General features: G+C 38.7%; 1 protein-coding gene across 3 annotated transcripts in view; it reads left to right on the forward strand.

The window, feature by feature from the left end:
- The window catches only part of AP4S1 (adaptor related protein complex 4 subunit sigma 1), an 84,657-nt gene that overhangs the window by 10,998 nt on the left and 54,851 nt on the right, over positions 1–18,808 (forward strand). For 2 of the 3 annotated variants that reach the window (XR_005018675.1, XM_036842443.1), the window contains exon 2: positions 5,770–5,855. The exons of the other annotated variant lie outside the window; for it this stretch is intronic. The gene's annotated coding sequence lies outside the window, so the exon portion shown is untranslated. The remainder of the gene's footprint in view (positions 1–5,769; positions 5,856–18,808) is intronic. 3 annotated transcript variants of the gene reach the window in all.

Consider the following 18,808-nt stretch of genomic DNA (forward strand, 5'->3'; position numbering starts at 1 on the left):
GAAATGCCATTGGCAGTTTGATAAGGATTGCATTGAATCTGTAGATTGCTTTGGGTAGTATATTCATTTTCACAATGTTGATTCTTCCAATCCAAGAGCATGGTATATCACTCCATCTGTTTGTATCATCTTTACTTTCTTTCATCAGTGTCTTACAGTTTTCTGCATACAGGTCTTTTGTCTCCTTAGGTAGGTTTATTCCTAGGTATTTTATTCTTTTTGTTTCAGTGGTAAATGGCAGTGTTTCCTTAATTTCTTTTTTTTTTCTTTTTTTTTTTTTTTTTTTGCCAAATTTGGTAGTGGTTTTACAACTATCCTTTCAATCTGGAATGAGTCAGTATTGCACCAGGCAGCTGGGGAGGGGGGGGGGCGGCGGTGTTGATTTCATTCCCTTTACCTTTAATTTCTCTTTCTGATTTTTTGTTGTTACTGTATAGGAATGCAAGAGATTTCTGTGCATTAATTTTGTATCCTGCTACTCTACCAAATTCATTGATTAGCTCTAGTAGTTTTCTGGTAGCATCTTTAGGATTCTCTATGTATAGTATCATGTCATCTGCAAACAGTGACAGTTTTACTTCTTTTCCGATTTGGATTCCTTTTGTTTCTTTTTCTTCTCTGATTGCCTTGGCTAAAACTTCCAAAACTATGTTGAATAATAGTGGTGAGAGTGGGCAACCTTGTCTTGTTCCTGATCTTAGTGGAAATGGTTTCAGTTTTTCACCATTGAGAACGATGTTGGCTGTGGGTTTGTCATATACGACCTTTATTATGTTGAGGCAGGTTCCCTCTGTGCCTACTTTCTGGAGAGTTTTTATCATAAATGGGTGTTGAATTTTGTCAAAAGCTTTTTCTGCATCTATTGAGATTATCATATAGTTTTTATCCTTCAATTTGTTAATATGGTGTATCACATTGATTGATTTGCGTATATTGAAGAATCCTTGCATTCCTGTGATAAACCCCACTTGATCATGGTTTATGATCCTTTTAATGTGCTGTTGGATTCTGTTTGCTAGTATTTTGTTGAGGATTTTTGCATCTATGTTTATCAGAGATATTGGCCTGCAGTTTTCTTTTTTGTGACATCTTTGCCTGGTCTTGGTATCAGGGTGATGGTGGCCTCATAGAATGAGTTTGGGAGTGTTCCTCCCTCTGCTATATTTTGGAAGAGTTTGAGAAGGATAGGTGTTAGCTGTTCTCTAAATGTGTGATAGACTTCGCCTGTGAAGCCTCCTGGTCCTGGGGGTTTGTTTGTTGGAAGATTTTTAATCACAGTTTCAATTTCAGTGCTTGTGATTGGTCTTGTTTATATTTTCTGTTTCTTCCTGGTTCAGTCTCAGAAGGTTGTGCTTTTCTAAGAATTTGTTCATTTTTTCCAGGTTGTCCGTTTTATTGGCATATAGTTGCTTGTAGTAATCTCTCATGAGCCTTTGTGTTTCTGCAGTGTCAGTTGTTACTTCTCCTTTTTCATTTCTAATTCTGTTGATTTGAGTCTTCTCCCTTTTTTCTTGATGAGTCTGGCTAATGGTTTATCAATTTTGCCTATCTTCTCAAAGAACCAGCTTTTAGTTTTATAGATCTTTGCTATTGTTTCCTGCATTTCTTTTTCATTGATTTCTGATCTGATCTTTATGATTTCTTTCCTTCTGCTAACTTTGGGGTTTTTTTGTTCTCCTTTCTCTAATTGCTCTAGGTGTAAGGTTAGGTTGTTTATTTGAGGTTTTTCTTGTTTCTTGAAGTAGGATTGTATTGCTATAAACTTCTCTCTTAGAACTGCTTTTGCTGCATCCCATTGGTTTTGGGTCGTCATCTTTTCATTGTCATTTGTTTCTAGATATTTTTTGATTTCCTCTTTGATTTCTTCAGTGATCTCTTGATTAAGTAACATATTGTTTAGCCTCCATGTGTTTGTATTTTTTACAGTTCTTTTCCTGTAATTTATATCTAGTCCCATAGCGTTATGGTTGGAAAAGATACTTGATATGATTTCAGTTTTCTTAAATTTACCAAGGCTTGATTTGTGACCCAAGATATGGTGTATCCTGAAGAATGTTCCATTAGCACTTGAGAAGAACGTGTATTCTGTTTTTGGATAGAATGTCCTGTAAATATCAATTAAGTCCATCTGGTTTAATGTGTCATTTAAAGCTTTTGTTTTCTTATTTATTTTCATTTTGGATGATCTGTCCACTGGTGAAAGTGGGGTGTTAAAGTTCTCAACTATTATTGTATTACTGTCGATTTCCCCTTTTATGGCTGTTAGCATTTGCCTTATATACTGAGGTGCTCCTATGTTGGGTGCATAAATATTTATGATTGTTATATCTTCTTCTTGGATTGCTCCCTTGATCCTTATTTAGTGTCCTTCCTTGTCTCTTGTAACATTCTTTATTTTAAAGTCTATTTTGTCTAATATGAGTATTGCTACTCCAGCTTTCTTTTGATTTCCATCTGCATGGAATATCTTTTTCCATCCCCTCATTTTCAGTCTGTATGTGTCCCTAGGTCTGAAGTGGGTCTCTTGTAGACAGCATATATATGGGTCTTGTTTTTGTATCCATTCAGCCAGTCTGTGTCTTTTGGTTGGAGCATTTAATCCATTTACATTTAAGGTAATTATCGATATGTATGTTCCTATTACCATTTTCTTAATTGTTTTGGGTTTGTTATTGTAGGCATTTTCCTTCTCTTGTGTTTCCTGCCAAAGAAGTTCCTTTAGCATTTGTTGTAAAGCTGGTTTGGTGGTGCTGAATTCTCTTAACTTTTGCTTATCTGTGAAGGTTTTAACTTCTCCATCGAATCTGAATGAGATCCGTGCTGGTAGAGTAATCTTGGTTGTAGGCTTTTCCCTTTCATCACTTTAAATATGTCCTGCCACTCCCTTCTGCCTTGCAGAGTTTCTGCTGAAAGATCAGCTGGTAACCTTATGGAAACTCCCTTGTGTGTTATTTGTTGCTTTTCCCTTGTGGCTCTTAATATTTTTTCTTTGTATTTAATTTTTGATAGTTTGATTAGTATGTGTCTTGGCGTGTTTCTCTTTGGGTTTATCCTGTATGGTACTCTCTGTGCTTCCTGGACTTGATTGACTATTTTCCTTTCCCATGTTAGAGAAGTTTTTGACTCTAATCTTTTCAAATATTTTTTCAGACCCTTTCTTTTTCTCTTCTTCTTCTGGGACCCCTATAATTTGAATGTTGTTGCGTTTAATGTTATTCCAGAGGTCTCTGAGACTGTCCTCAATTCTTCTCATTCTTTTTTCTTTATTCTGCTCCCTGGCAGTTATTTCCACCATTTTATTTTCCAGCTCACTTATCCATTCTTCTGCCTCAGTTACTCTGTTATTGAGTCCTTCTAGAGTATTTTTAATTTCAGTAATTGTGTTGTTCATCACTGTTTGTTTGCTCTGTAGTTCTTCTAGATCCTTGTTAAATGTTTCTTGTATTTTCCAAGATTTTGGATCATCTTTAGTATCATTACTCTGAATTCTTTTTCAGGTAGGTTGCCTATCTCGTCTTCATTTATTTGGTCTTGTAGGTTTTTACCTTGCTCCCTTATCTGTAACGTTTTTTTTTTTGTCGTTTCTTTTTTTTTTTTTAATGGGTGGTGCTGTTTTCCTGTCTTACTGGTTGTTTGGCCTGAGACGTCCAGTACTGGAGTTTACAGGCAGTTAGATAGAGCCGGGTCTTGGTGCTGAGGTGAGGATCTACGGGAGTCGTCACTCCGATTGATATTCCCTGGGGTTTGAGTTTCTCTGTTAGTCCAGCAGTTTGGACTTGGAGCTCCTACCACAGGAGCTTGAGCCCGACCTCCAGCCTGGGAACCAAGATCCCGCAAGCCTTGTGGCGCAGCAAAAAAAAAAAAAAAGGAAGAAAGAAAGAAAGAGAAAAAGGAGTAGTACAATATCAAAGAATTTAAAACAAAATAAAATTAGAAAGATAAAAATATATTAGGAAAAATAAAACTATAATTGAAAGAACTGCAACAAGGTAAAGTAAAACCACAACAGAAAAAGAGAAAAAAAAGGAGGGGGGGAACAAGCCAAAAAGAGAGAACAATAACAAAGTATAAAGAATAAAATAAAATTAGAAAAATAAAAGATTTATTATGAAAAATAAAAATAATAGAAGAATCAACAACAATGAGTCAGCAAGGTAAAACAGAACCCCAATCTAAAAGAGGAAAAAAGAGAAAAGAAAAAAGAAAAAAAAAGCCTTGGCTATGGGGGTGGAGTTTAGGCAGGGGTTGGAACTTAGGCAGAGGCGGGGTTTAGGGTGGGGTGGGACCTAGGCAGGCGGGGGTGGTGACATTTGAGCATGAGGTGTGGCCTAGGTGGGTTCAAGCGTGGGGCGGGGCCTCTGCTTAGGACCTGCACAGAAGGGGAGAGGCAGATGTCGAAACGAGGGCCTCTGAGTGTGGAGTTCTGGAGTTTGGAGGCAGTGCCCTGGGTGGGGGTGTAGAGGCGGGGCTTGGGCTCTGCTCGGCAGGAGGGAGGCTCCGAGGGCACAGGATTAGGCCCGGGAGCCCAACAGGGTTCCCAGAGCCTAAGTGGACAGGGAAAGCATTGGCAGCGTTCTCTTCCGTTCCTTTTCACCCTTCCCACCCTGTCTCCCCCAGGGTCTCCCTGGGCGCTGCTGGACCCCTAACCATGGATGGGTCCCACTGTGTGTAGGAACTCCTCCCCTCCCGCAGCTCCCCCTCAGGGGTGCCGGTCCCAGAGGTCCGGACTTTACTTTTGCTCCTCCTTCCCACCCTCCCACTCCCTCAGGACCTGCGCAGCTGGAGGGGGCCTAGGTGGGCAGAGGATCAGGCTTGGGACCTCAGCAGGTTCCTGGGGGCCCAAGTGGGCAGGGAAACCTGGCCACGCTCCCTTTTGATCCTCTGCCCTCCCAGTGGTTCCCCAATTTCCCCTTGGGACGTGGGATCCCTTCCCCTCCCCCAGCTGCCCCTCAGGGGTGCCAGTCCCATGCCGCCTCCACTTCTCCTCCCCCTCACTCCCCCCACAGCCCACATCCTACCCAGTTGCTGGGGGTTCCTCCCATCCTCTTAGGTGTCTGTGGTCCCCCACCAGTGCCTGGTAGATGCCCTAGTTGTGAGGAGACACAAATTCTGCATCCTCCTAGTACACCATCTTGATTCCACCCCCCTGTAGTATTATTTTCTTACATATTTTTTAGGAAAAATTCCACATGGTTACTAATTTTTCCCCCCAGGTAATGTGAACATTAAAGTAAAAGACTATATAATGTTGAAACATGTTAATTGCAGGTAAACTATGGAGTGATGGTTTTATAGAAACATTTTCCATAATTTGGGTATTGCATTTTAATTTATAGTCAACTTTTTTATAGACTTTATACTTCTATAGACTTTTTTTTTTGGCCACGTGGCATGTGGGATCTTAGTTCCCCAACCAGGGATCAAACCTGTGTCGCCTTCAGTGGAAGCGCAGAGTCTTAACCACTGGACCACCAGGGAAGTCTATAGACTTTTGTATAAAGGGAGATACCTCTGAATCCCAGTTGGGTTTTGTTTGTTTGTTTCTTCTTTGTTTGGCATAAAACTATAGGAGCCATTAGCAAATCAGATTTTAATTCTCAATTCCTTTAGTTTGATTTGAATTTAAAAATCTGTAACATTGTATTTGACCCTGTAAGAGTGCTTACAGGCTTATCACTTGAGTCCTAGTGCAAAGCTATTAGGAGATCACTACTCTTCGGAAGAGGGAAAAATATATGAGAATAACTTATCTCCGTATGTCTTCCACAGTTTTCACTGGAAATCAGATGTCCAACAAGAATTGACAAAACCTAATTTAAGAAATACAGAGTTGAGACTTCCCTGGTGTTCAGTGGGTAAGCCTACGCGCTCCCAGTGCAGGGGACCTGGGTTCAATCCCTGGTTGGGGAGCTAGATCCCGCATGCATGCCACAACTAAGAGTTCACATGCCACAGCTAAGAAGCCCACATGCCACAACTAAAAGATCCTGTGTGCCACCGCAACTAAGACTCAGCACAGCCTAAATAAATAAATAAATAAATAAATAAAATATTAAAGAAAAAAAGAAATACAGAGTTAAATTTATCAAAATCCAAAACATTTTGTTTGAAGTATTCTCAATCTGAGAGGTAACTTGACACTCCATTTTATAGGAAAGGGAAGTAATACATAGTAATCCTACTTCTCTGCTGGAGTTCTTCCTTATTGACATGTTGTAACATCACAATAGCAAGTCCTGGGAGGAGCCCATCCATAAGACCCCTAGATCTCTTGGTCCCTGCTTCCTCTTCTCTAAAATTAAGATATTAGATATCTTTGTTAATCCAAAAATTCGATGAAGAGTTTTAGTCGCTAAGCACAAATATTTAATTTGTATGGCTAATTAACCAAACAATTTGGAATAAGGTTTACCACCAGAAGTGTTTCTTCACTAATGGCCCATGCCCATGTTTTGTCACAGTAAACATTTAGTTCCCCTTTTTAATGTTATTTTAAATTTCAAAATAAGTTACCCTTGACATTAAAACCAAAAAGAATACAATTTTAGAAGAAAAATTTTTATTTTTATTTTGAAAGATACCTGTCATTATCTCCGTTGTGTGTAGTTAAGGGAAGGTTGAGTCCGGTTACTTACCCGAAAGCAGCTTTTCTATTCTAAGAAGAGTGGAAGGTAAGATAACAACAGTAAGAACAGACTCTATGAACTTGAGCCTTTAAGATTTTGTAGCTTTAAACTGCACAGCTCCCACCACCACAGCTCCCAAAGCACCTCTTTGGCAAATGACTAATGGACAGTCTATTCTCAATCCCTCCATCCCCCACTCCACACACACATAAATGACTAATGAATAAAAATAAAACAAGTACTTTCGGACAGACAACGTAATGGTCTATTTATAGTATATAAACTCCTCATCCTCAGTGTTTGAAATATGGCTTTTCTCCCCTGCTTCAATCATATTGCTGTAAAGACCTTAAAAGTTCCTCAGTTCACCCCCACCCCCCGCGCCCTATTTAAGATAGAAAGTCTGATACTTGAGCATCTCCCAAAATACAACACCCATCCGTTTTGGTAAAACTTCCAGCTTGTCTCTGCTATTATTATGTATGCGTTTTAAAGGGGTGTGAAATGGTATCTTGTGGTTTTAATTTGCATTTTCCTAAGGATTAATGATGTTGGTGTACAAATAACCATTCTTATATGGATTTATATATATATATATATATTTTTTTTTTTTTTTTTTTTTTTAAAGATTTAATTTTTATTTTTTTGGCTGCATTGGGTCTTTGTTGCTGCATGCAGGCTTTCTCTAGTTGTGGCGAGTGGGGCCTACTCTTCGTTGCGGTGCACGGGCTTCTCATTGAAGAAATTCAGAAATAGCTAAATAACTTCGAGGCCTATGGAATGAATCAACATGCTGTGGCAAATAGAATCTAGCACTTGCTAGTTCCATGTTTCCTGAGTTAGGCCATACTGATTAGATGCTCTCAGCACATCCATTTTTTTTTTTTTTTAGAAATTTTATTTTATTTTATTTATTTATTTTTCTTTTAGGCTGTGAAGGGTCTTCGTTGCTGTGCTCAAGCTTTCTCTAGTTGCTGCGAGGGATGGCTACTCTTTGTTGCAGTGCACAGGCTTCTCTTTGCGGTGGCTTCTCTTGTTGTGGAGCACGGGCTCTAGGCGCGCAGGCTGCAGTAGTTGCGGCACAAGGGTTCAGTAATTGTGGCTCTCGGGCTCTAGAGCACAGGCTCAGTAGTTGTGGCACACAGGCTTAGTTGCTCTGCGGCATGTGGGATCTTCCTAGACCAGGGATCGAACCCGTGTCCCCTGAATTGGCAGACGGATTCTTAACCACTGCACCACCAGGGAAGTCCAGCACATCCATTTTGAAAAAGAGTACATATTTTAAAGAAGTATGGCATTTAGAAATGCCACAATAAATGAAATAATAGCTTCATTATTAAAGTAAACATTTATTTTTCAGTTGGCTAATTTTGTAAAATTATATAATGCAGCTCAACATTTTTTATAAATTTATTTTTATTTATTTTTGGCTGCGTTGGGTCTTTGTTGCTGCATGCGGGCTTTCTCTAGTTGTGGTGAGTAGGGGCTACTCTTAATTGTAGTGTGTGGGCTTCTCATTGCAGTGGCTTCTCTTGTTGAGGAACATGGGCTCTAGAGCGCAGGCTCAGTAGTTGTGGCACACGGGCTTAGTTGCTCCACAGCACATAGGATCTTCCTGGACCAGGGCTCGGACCCATGTCCCCTGCATTGGCAGGCGGACTCTTAACCACTGCCCCACCAGGGTAGCCCAGCTCAACATTTTTTAAACAAACTTTTTTGTGTGTAACACAAAAAGTAAGACATCTCTTAAAACTTGGGAAAGAAAGCAAAGTAAGGATAGAGAATAAAAATTGCCCCTAATCCTACCATCCAGATTTAAGCAAAATACATTTTGGTATAATTCCTTCCTTTTATGCTTATTATAGTAGGTCTGAACTTTGTATAATATACATGTACATGTACTATTTTAGTAACTTTACAAAGTTGTGCAAATATTACCATGCAAATAAATCCAGTGTTTGCAGATTTTCATCATCCTAATAAGAAACCCATCCCCGTTTTCCCCCAAACCTTTCTCTCCTGGCCCTAGGTAACTACTAATATGCTTTCTATCTCTATAGATTAGCCTTTTCTGGGCATTTCATATTAATAGAATTGTGCAATAGTATTTTGCATCTGGCTTCTTTCACTTAACATAATGTTTTAAAGGTTCATCCATTTTGTAGCATGTGGCAGTATTTTCTTCTCATTTGCTGTTGAATAATTTTCCTTTGTCGTTAGATACACCCCATTTATTTTAATACATTCTTTAGCTGGTGGACATTTGGTTTGTTTCTACTTTTTGTCTATTAAGAGTAATGCTTTTATGAACATTCATGTACAAATTATTTTTGTGGACATATGTTTTCATTTCTCTTGGGTATATATTTAGAAGTAGAATCTCTGGTCTCTGGATAATATGGTAAGTTCACCTTTAACATTTTTTTTTTTTTAATGATAATGTTGATGCTGTTAGAAATGTTTTTGTTTCTAGTATTCTTTTTTTTTTTTTTTTAATTCTACACTTTATTTATTTTGTATTTTTGGCTGTGTTGGGTCTTCGTTTCTGTGTGCGGGCTTTCTCTAGCTGCGGCGAGTGGGGGCCACTCCTCATCGCGGTGCGCGGGCCTCTCACCGTTGTGGCCTCTCCTGTTGCGGAGCACAGGCTCCAGATGCGCAGGCTCAGTAGTTGTGGCTCACGGGCCTAGTTGCTCCGCGGCATGTGGGTTCCTCCCAGACCAGGGCTCGAACCCGTGTCCCCTGCATTGGCAGGCAGACTCTCAACCACTGCACCACCAGGGAAGCCCCATCTTTAACTTTTTAAGAAACTGCCAAATTGTTTTCCAAAGTGGCTGTATCATTTATGTATGATACAAAATTAATATACAGAAATCTGTTGCATTTCTATAAACTAACAATGAACTATCAGAAGGAGACATTAAGGAAACGATCCCATTTATCATCACATCAAAATTCCCTGGCAGTCCAGTGGTTAGGACTCCATGTTTTCACTGAGGGTGCGGGTTCGATCCCTGATCGGGGAACTAAGATCCTACAAGCCATGTGGCATGGCCAAAAAAAAAAAAAAAGAAGACCCAGTTCTTATCACATCAAAAAGAATAAAATACCTAGGAATAAACCTACCTAAGAGGTAAAAGACCTGTACTTGGAAAACTATCAGACACTGATGAATGAAATTGAAGATGACACAAACAGAAAGATATATTGTATTCTTAGATTGGAAGAATCAATATTGTTAAAATGGCCATGCTACCCAAGGCAATCTACAGATTCAGTGCAATCCCTATAAAAATACCAATGGGCTCGCTGCAACTAGAGAAAGCCCGTGCACAGCAACGAAGACCCAACGCAACCAAAAAAAAAGAAAGAAATTAAAATAATAATAATTTTTTTAAAATACCAATGGTATTTTTCACAGAACTAGAACAAATAATTTTAAAATTTGTATGGAAATACCAAAGACCCTGAATTGCCAAAACAATCTTGTGAAAGAAGAACAGAGCTGGAGGAATTACACTTCCTGACTTCAGACTATATTATAAAACTACAGTAATCAGAACAGTATGGTACTGGCACAAAAACAGACATAGAGATCAATGGACCAAAATATAGATCCCAGAAATAAACCCATGCATTTATGGTCAATTAATCTATGACAAACCAGGCAAGAATGTACAATGGAGAAAAGACAGTCTCCTCAATAAGTGGTGCTGGGAAAACTGGACAACTACATGTAAAAGAATGAATTAGAACAGGGGTCCCCAACCCCCAGGCCATGGACTGGTACCAGTCCACAGCCTCTTAGGAACCAGGCCGCACAGCAGGAGGTGAGCAGTGGGCGAGCGAGCAAAGCTTCATCTGCCACTCCCCATCTCTCGCATGACTGCCTGAACCACCATGTCTCTGCCCCCTGCCCCATCCGTGGAAAAATTGACTTCCACGAAACCAGTCCCTGGTGCCAAAAAGGTTGGGGACCGCTGAATTAGAACATTCTCTAACACCATATACAAAAATAAACCCCAAATGGATAAAGACCTAAATCTGAGACCAGAAACCATAAAACTCCTGGAGGAAAACATAAGCAGAATGCTCTTTGACATAAATTGTGGCAATATTGTTTGGAATCTGTTTTCTAAAACAAAGAAAATAGAAGCAAAAATTAACAAATGAGACCTAATTAGACTTAAAAATTTTGCACAACAAAGGAAACGAAAAGACAACCCACAGAATGGGAGAAAATATTTGCAAATGATATGACTGATAAGGGGTTAATATCCAAAATATATAAACAGCTCATACAACTCAATAAAAAAAAATACACAACCTGATTAAAAAATGCACTGAAGACCTGAAAAGACATTTTTCCATGGAAGACATACAGATGGCCAACAGGAACAAGAAAAAGATGCTCAACATTGCTAATTGTCAGAGACATGCAACTCAAAACCACAATGAGATATCACTTCACACTTGTCAGAATGGCTATCATCAAAAAACACGAATAACAAATGTTGGCAAGGATGTGGAGAAAAGGGAACTGTCATACACTGTTGGTGAGAATGTAAACTGGTGCAGTCCCTGTGGAAAACAGTATGGAGGGTTCTCAAAAAACTAAAAATAAAACTACCATATGACCCAGCAATTCCACTCCTAGGTGTATATCCGAAAGAAATAAAAACACTAATTAGAAAAGCTACATGCACCCCAATGTTCATAGCGGCATTATTTACGATTGCCAAGATATGGAAGCAACCTAAGTGTCTATCAACAGATGAATGGATAAAGAAGATGTGGTATATGTATATGCAATGGAATATTACTGAACCATTAAAAAAAATGAAACTCTGCCATTTGCGACAATGTGGATGGACCTAGAGGTTATTACGCTAAGTGAAATAAGTCAGGCAGAGAAAGACAAATACTCTGTTATCACTTATATGTGGAATCTAAAAAATACAACAAACTAGTGAGTATAACATAAAAGAAACAGACTCACAGATATGGTTACCAGTGGGGAGAGGGAAGTGGGGAGGGGCAATATAAGGGTAGGGGATTCAGAAGTACATACTAGTATGTATAAAATAAGCTACAAGGATATATTGTACAACAGGAAATATAGCCAATGTTTTATGACTATAAATGGAGTATAACCTTTAAAAATTGTGAATCACTATACTGTACACCTGTAACATATAATATTGTACATCAACTATACTTCAATTAAAAAAAAAAAGTAACTGTAACATTTACATTTCCACCAGTACCATATGAGGGTTCCAGTGTCTTCACATCCTGGCCAGCACGTGTTATTTTCTGCACTTTTTGTTATAGCCATTCAAGTGGGTATGAAGTGGTATCTTGTTATAGTTTTAATTTGCATTTTCCTAAGGTTTAATGATGTTGAACATCTTTTCATGTGCTTATTAGCCATTCATATATCCTGTTTGTTCAAATGTATTTTCAGATCCATTGTTCTTTTTTTTATTGAAGTATAGTTGATTTACAGTGTTTCAGGTGTTCAGCGATGTTTCTGGTGTGTGTTTGTGTGTGTGTTTTTTTTTTTTTTAATTTATTTATTTTTGGCTCCATTGGGCCTTAGCTGTGGCATGCGGGATCTTTCTTTGCAGTGTGCGGACTTCTGTCTAGTTGTGGCTTGTGGGCTCAGTAGTTGCAGCTCGCAGGCTTAGTTGCCCTGAGGCATCTGGGATCTTAGTTCCCCGACCAGGGATCGAATAGGTGTCCCCTGCGTTGCAAGATGGATTCTTAACCACTGGACCACCAGGGAAGTCCATATATATATATATATATATATATATTCTTTTTCAGATTCTTTTCCATTATAGGTTATTACAAGATATTGAATATAATTCCCTGTGCTATACAGTAGGTTCTCTTTGTTTATTTTTTAATTGTGATGCATGTCTTCCTATTAAAAGTCTTTTACATATTCTAGATACAAGTCCTTTATCAGATATATGATTTGCAAATAATTTCTCCCAGTCTGTGACTTTTCATTTTCTTAATGGTATCTTTTAAAGTATAAGTTTTTCAATCTGATAAAATCCAGTTCGTCAAAAATTTTTGTTTCTGTTATGGATTGTGCATTTGCTCTTAAATCTGTTTCTTCTAAAAGTTTTATAGTTTTACCTCTTACAGTTAGGTCTATGATCTATTTTGAGTTAATTTTTGTGTATGGTGTGACATAAGGGTCTAAATGCATTGTTGTAATTTCTTGATATTTCAAAATATTCTCGTCAGCTACTGGTAAATCGTTGGCAAAAGAATGATTCTCTGCTTCTTGGAAACATCACTGTATTCCAATATATGTACAACTTTGAGAGAGACTACCTGGGGCCATGAGGGATGGGGCTGCCACCCAAGCCAGTCAGATCAACTGGATGAACCTGAGGATCTGTGGGGTGACATGTCAAGCCAAATTGCCCTCTTATCCAGCACAGTATGGATTAAGACCCATGACCAAATGAAAGAAATTACCTGTAATACCTGTGTTTCTGTTTACTCTCTTCCTTTACTGTCTTGTACCTAGTGAGCACTCAGTTGGTGTTATTTGATATGATTTCATAAGCAGAAAGGCAGACTTCATGACCTTGTATGTGTGTACTTTAATGAGTCTTTAATACTTTGATGCACTGAGTATGGTCCCTGCCCCAGACATACTGAATCAGATTCTGTATTTTAATATGCTCCCCAAATGATTTAGGTGCTCATTAAGTTTGATGAGCACTGGTCTAGAGTAGAGCAAATGACAGCCTGCAGATGAATCCAGTTGCTGACTATTTTTATAAATAAAGTTTTATTGGAAGACAGTTATACCCATTTCTTTACATATTATTTACATCACGTGTGACTACTTTCATCCTGCAGTGGGATTGAGTAGTTGTGAAAGGGACCACATGGCCCTCAGAGCCTAAAATATTACCTGGCCCTTTTCAGAAAAAGTTTGCCAACCCGTGGGGCTAGGGAAAAAGAGGGAAGGTTCCCAAATGATGATATGTGGTAGAAAGATGCATGGGAGATCAAGATGTTATCTAGGTCAGAATAGAGCCTGACAGACTGGCAGACTAAGCCATTTATAGAACATACACATTTATGCACATACACACACCTTACCTATTAAAATTAGCGGGCTTCCCTGGTGGCGCAGTGGTTGAGAATCTGCCTACCAATGCAGGGGACATGGGTTCGAGCCCTGGTCTGGGAAGATCCCACATGCCACAGAGCAACTAGGCCCGTGAGCCACAGTTACTGAGCCTGTGCGTCTGGAACCTGTGCTCTGCAACAAGAGAGGCCACGATAATGAGAGGCCCACGCATCGCGATGAAGAGTGGCCCCCACTTGCCACAACTAGAGAAAGCCCTCGCACAGAAACGAAGACCCAACACAGCCATAAATAAATAAATAAATAAAATTTAAAAAAAAAAAAAAAAAAAAAAAAAAAAATAAAATTAGCATGTCTCAGGACTTCCCTGGCGGTCCAGTGGTTAAGACTCCGAGCTCCCAATGCTGAGGCGCACGGGTTCGATCCCTGGTTAGGGAACTTAGATCCTGCATGCTGCACGGCGCAGCGTAAGTAAATAAATAAATAAGTAGATAAATAAATAAAATTAACATGTCTCTTAGCTAAAAGAAAATAAGAAAGACAAGTATAATCAGTGAGAATGTTAATAAAAATGAACCTCATACCTAAACATCTATATTATGCTGATAAAAATTAAGATATTGGGCTTCCCTGGTGGTGCAGTGGTTGAGAGTCTGCCTGCCAATGCAGGGCACACGGGTTCGAGCCCTGGTCGGGGAAGATCCCACATGCCGCGGAGCAACTAGGCCCGTGAGCCACAATTACTGAGCCTGCGCGTCTGGAGCCTGTGCTCCGCAACAAGAGAGGCCGCGATAGTGAGAGGCCCGCGCACCGCGATGAGGAGTGGCCCCCGCTTGCCACAACTAGAGAAAGCCCTCGCACAGAAACGAAGACCCAACACAGCCAAAAATAAATTAATTAATTAATTAAAAAAAAAAAAATTAAGATATTTAAGCAATAGAACCAAATATAACTAAATATACATACCAGCAAACAAGCCCTCTTCATTTTGATACAAATACTTGTAGGTCCCTTTTTTAAATTTTAATAAACTTTTTATTTGGAATTATTTTATGTTATTTTATTGGTTTATTTTTGGCCGCACCATGAGGCTTGCAGGATCTCGGTTCCCCGACCAGGGATTGAACCCAGGCCGTGGCATTGAAAGCCTGGAATCCTAACCACTAGGCCACCAGGGACCTCCCCATATTTGGAATAATTTTAGATTTATAAAAAAGTTGCAAAGATAGTACAGAGAATTTCTGTATACCCTCACCTATCTCCCCTAATATTTTCTTCTCGGATTACCATGGTACATTTGTCAAATCTAAAAAAACAATTTGGGTAGCATTATTATTAACCGAACTTAGACTATTCACCAGTTTTTCTGTTCTTTGAGCCCCTGCAGGATACCACATTGCATGTAGTCATTATTATCTCCTTAAATCTTCTCTGAACTGTGACAGGTTCTCATGCTTTCCTGGTTTTTCACATTTCAGGGAGTACAGCTCAGATATTTTTTAGAATGTCCTTTAATGTGGGTTTGTCTAATGTATTTTCTCATGATTAGAGTGGAATTATGGGTTTGGGGAAGAATACCACAGAGGTGAAGTACTCTTCTCATCATGTCATATGGTGGCGGGGGTGGAACATGACATCGTTGATGATTTAGCCTTCATCACTTGGTTAAGGTGGTGTGTGCCAGGTTTTCTACTATAAAGTTACTATTTTCCATTCCCATCTTCTTTTCTTTGGAAGTGAGCCACTAGGTTCAGCTAACTCTCAGATGGATGGGGGGAATTAAGCTCTACCTCCTGGAGGAGAGAGTATCAACATATATGTTTGATACTCTTCTGTCCCATTTATTTATTCAATCATGTATTTAAATCAGTATGTACTCATGTGTACTTATTTTAAAAGGAAAAGGTCTAGAAGGATATGTACTAAACATACTGAAAAACATTGGCTCAGTCTTTGGTGACATGAACAGGATTTGCGGTAGGAGTTGGGATACCAGGGTATTTTATATGTCTGCTTTGCTTCAATACTTTTGTGATTTTTATTTAAGGAAAATTTATTGCTAAACAAAAAAAGCTTTCATTCATTCAACAATTTTTTTTTTTTTAATGTGTTTTGGCTGCGCTGCACGGCATACAGGATCTTAATTCCCTGCCCAGGGATCGAATCTGTGCCCCCTGTAGTGGAAGTTCAGAGTCTTAACCACTGGACCATCAGCGAAGTCCCTCAACAAACATTTATTGGATGCTTACTGTATACTAGGCACAATGCAAATATCTGAAGTAAGATATAGACCCTACCCGCAAGTTCATTGTCTGGTATAGTGTTTTTCAAATTTTGGGTCATAGTCCTTCAGCAGATTCTGAAATTAAAAATCATTGGGTCATATTGGATTATAACTCAAAGTATAAAATAAAATATCCATGGGTCAATACTGATATAAATAAATGGTTGAATAAATAAATAAATAGGTAGAATAGATCTCCTGTGCAGTAGAATTTCAAATAATTTTATGTAGATACTCCCACCTCAAGGAGATCGAACATAAATCCCTACCCCTTAAATGTGGGCTGCACGTAATGAATTCCTTCCAAGGAGTACAATATGGAAAGGGCAGGGGATGGGGTTAGGGAATAACTTTACAGTAAAGAAACCTGACAAAAACTACCTCAGCCAGGTGACCAAGGTAACATCCACAGTGATAGGTCATGTTGGTAGTATGTGCCCTTGATAGGATGTGATGAAAATGGCACTTGACCTCTGTTGTCTTCCTCCCCAAAACCCATAAACCCAGTCTAATCATGAGAAAAACATCAGACAAATCTCAATAGAGGGACATGTTATAAAATACCTGATCAGTGTTCTTTAAAACTGTCAAGGTCATCAAAAACAAGGAAAGCATAAGAAACTGTCAAAGCCAAGTGCATTCCAAGGAGATGTGAAGATTAAATATAATATTGGATCCTATAACTGAAAAAGGACATTCAGTAAAATGTAAGGAAATCTGAATAAAGTATAGACTGCAGGTAGTAATAATGTATCAATTCATTAATTGTAACATATGTACCATACTAAGATGTTGATAACAGGGGAGACTGGGTGTGGAGTATATGAGAACACTCTATACTGTCCTTGCAATTTTTTCTGTAAATCTAAAACTATTCTGAAAAATAAAATCTATGGAATTAAAAAAAAAAAATCAGTGGGCCACAACTAGCATTTTTCCTCAATATTTGTAGTGACGATTTTCAAATATACTACAAAGTTGAAAAGAATTTCACAGTGAATTCCCATATACTCACCACCTAAATTCTACCATTAATCTTTTACTATATAGTCATCCATCCCTCAGTATCCATGGGGGATTGGTTCCAGGGTTTCCACACATACCCAAATCGGTGAATGTTCAAGATCCTTATGTAAAATGGCTTAGTGTTTGCATATAACCTACGCATATCCTTCCATATACTTTAAAATAATCTAGAAATAACTCTAAATTACTTATAATATCTAATACAATGTAAATGCTATGTAAATAGTCGCCAGTGCACAGCCTATTCAAGTTTTGCTTTTAGGAACATATTGGAATTTTTTTTTTCCCAAATATTTTCAATCCATGGTTGGTTGAATCTGTGGATACGGAACCCACAGATCTAGAGGGCCGACTGTACTTACTTTATCATATATCTAACCATCTATCCATCTGTCTACCCATCCATTAATTTATCTTAGTTTTTTGGGTGCATTTCAAGGTAAATTATAGGGAGTTCCCTGGTGGCCTAGTGGTTAGGATTCCGGGCTTTCTCTGCCATGGCCCGGGTTTGATCCCTGGTTGGGGAACTGAGATCCTGCAAGCCACGCAGCACAGCCCGCCCCCCCAAAAAACAAAGTAAATTGTAGACATCAGTACATTTCCCCCCAATACTTCAGCATGTATATCATTAACCAGAGTATTAGTTTCTTTTTATGTAAAATTTACATTTGGTGAGTTTTGAAAAATCTATACATCTGTGTAATCCAAACCCCTCACAACTGCATTTTTTACAAAATGAAAGGTCATAGAAGATACTGGAGTACAATACACAAAGTATGGGCGAGTATTGTTTTATGAACTTGCATTCAGATATGTATGTACCTGTATACTGGGTCACAATGTAAAATATATCACAGCGTAAAATATGTCACAGTAAAACAGTAAAAATCACTGGTCTGGTAGGGGAGCTCAGAATGTAATCAAATAGTGATTATTTAGGGCGACAGGTTTTGTAAGATACAGTGATGGGTTCAAAGAAAAGATAGCCAACTTTTTGTGGTTAGAAAGAGGGATTGGGATAGGCAGTAAAGGCTTGTCTGAGGAAAAGGTGATGTACTATCGTAATGACATTGGCCAACACTTACATAGCACTCACTTCATGCCAACTGCCAAACACTGTTCTAAGAATGTTACTATACTAACTACTCCTCACAACCTAGAAGGTCAGTACTAATATTATTCCCATTGTACCTCAGACTGAGTACAGAAAGATTAAGTAATTTGCCCAGGATCACAAGGCTAATAAGTAGTAGAGCCAAACAGTCGAGCTCTACCTAGTTCATGCTTTTGACTATTATACCTTACAAGTACTATACATTTTTTGGTGGAAATTGGCTTTGTAACTTGGGGGATTTTATTTCAGTCATTTTCATGGGGCAAAAACAAAGTTTTTGTCTGATATTCCCTGAGTGTGTGTGTGTGTGTGTATGTGTGTGTGTGTGTGAGTTTTACAATATTATGGTTCTGGGGTACATAGAAAGCGTTTAGAGCTAGAAAGGATGTTAGCCATCATGAAATAACATTTTCATTTCCAAAAACTTCCTACTCTACTGTTTTCGTGCAGTGAATCGTTTGGTATTTTCCATTAATTGTGCAGCAGCATTAGAAAAGATAATGTTGAGTTGATCATTCCCAAAGATAACTGAAGTTGATGCTTATTAAGCTTAAATGGACATTAATGACACTAATACACTGAGTGAGGCAGAGGCGATGTGATAAATTAAAGACAGCATTATGAGTCAAGAGACCAGA

Source organism: Balaenoptera musculus, chromosome 2 (assembly GCF_009873245.2).
Source record: "Balaenoptera musculus isolate JJ_BM4_2016_0621 chromosome 2, mBalMus1.pri.v3, whole genome shotgun sequence".
Lineage (NCBI taxonomy): Eukaryota > Metazoa > Chordata > Mammalia > Artiodactyla > Balaenopteridae > Balaenoptera > Balaenoptera musculus.